Consider the following 1617-nt stretch of genomic DNA (forward strand, 5'->3'; position numbering starts at 1 on the left):
CGTCTTCTTCCCCCCCCCCCCCCCCCCGGGCTCCGTTGCCCCTTTCACGGACGCACGCAATTTGTAAACTGGGCATGTTGGGTATAGTTTTACTCGTTTTAACCTCTTTTATATTTCATTAAAAAAATTGGTATTTTGTTGTGTTTTGGGGCATTTCATTAAATTTGTCACTAAATTTTGGGGTTTAATAAGGAGTTGCGCTAATATAGCGCAACATAAAAATTTGCAACTACCACCATTTTATTCTATAGGGTCTTGGCATTCAGAAAATATATGTTTGGGGGGTTTTAAGTAATTTTCAGGCCTAAAATGTGGAATATAACATGGGTGCAAAAAATGAAAAAAAGGCCTCAGTCATGAAGGGGTTAAGGACAGGGAGGCGACTGCAGTTAAAACTTAGGAAGAAAGTGTTGTCCCTCTCCTAACTGTGCTGTCTAGTAGAGCTGTACGACTCTGCGGCTGGGCAACATTACAAATCCTTTTGCCAGGTAAGAGTTCACATAGATTTTTTAGCTGTTTGCCTGCAGTTCAGTTTTATGTAGTATCCAAACCCAAGATATTCGATGCTATATTCCAGCATCGATGTGGTGGCTGTATTAGTTTTTCTTTCCTTAGACCAGGGGTAGCCTGGTGACAATCTTGCAATGCCTCGTGGGATTTGTAGTTCCACTACAGCTGCATGGCCTCAGTTTGGTTACCCCTGCCTTAGACCTTCTTTTCCCTTTATTTCTACCAGGCACTCCTTCCAGTCCTTTGTTGCAGTGGCTGTATTCATTCTATTTTTTAGGATTTATTTCCTCTATTTTATTGGTGATCCTACAAGTAACACACTTCCTGCCCTAGAATTCCTCCTCTTCCTCAGCGTACTGCATCTATGAAGAAGCAGTATTCCCACGCTAGGCTGATTTGGACTACAAACACCTCCCAGGCTGCTCATCTGCTTAACAAGGGGGGAGATCTGTGGCCCCGCTGAAGATATGACAACATTGTTTGAGATTTCCATTCATTGCACAAAAGGAATGAGAGCAAGTGCATTTCTAATAAGATCAACGGGTATTGTCTAAAGCTGGCCATACACCTATAGATCATCTGCAGATGTTCTATGGTCAGATGGAAAAAGTGCCAGATTCCTCCATCTACGCTAAACTGTGTGGATGGAGGAATCTCCCGCTGGGCCAAGTTTCAGTATCTTGCTAGTCGGCCCCGCTGGCTCACAAAACACCTGAACAATGCCTGCGTCCAATCAGTTTGTTGAGGTATTTTGACAGCCAACGGGGCCGACTAGCTAGATACTGAAGCTTGGCCCAGTGGGAGATTCCCCATACACACAGTTTAACGTAGATGGAGGAATCTGTTGCACTTTTTCCATCTGACCACAGAAAGTCTGCAGATAATCTATAGGTGTACGGCCAGCTTTATGCTCACAGAAAATCTATTTGGCCGTTTAGCCAATGCAGCCACCGCATCTAAGGACTGGTATGCTGCAATATATTACATATTCGCTCCTGGGTTTCAATACGCTTTAAAAGCTAACTTTCCCCCCTTACAATTTATTGGGGATCAATAGAAAAAAAGTGATTGTCATTCTTAAATATTCACAGCTCAAAGCCCTCAATT

The sequence above is a fragment of the Nanorana parkeri genome, unplaced genomic scaffold, assembly GCF_000935625.1.
Source record: "Nanorana parkeri isolate BGI_ZX_2015 unplaced genomic scaffold, ASM93562v1 scaffold19, whole genome shotgun sequence".
NCBI classification, from domain to species: domain Eukaryota; kingdom Metazoa; phylum Chordata; class Amphibia; order Anura; family Dicroglossidae; genus Nanorana; species Nanorana parkeri.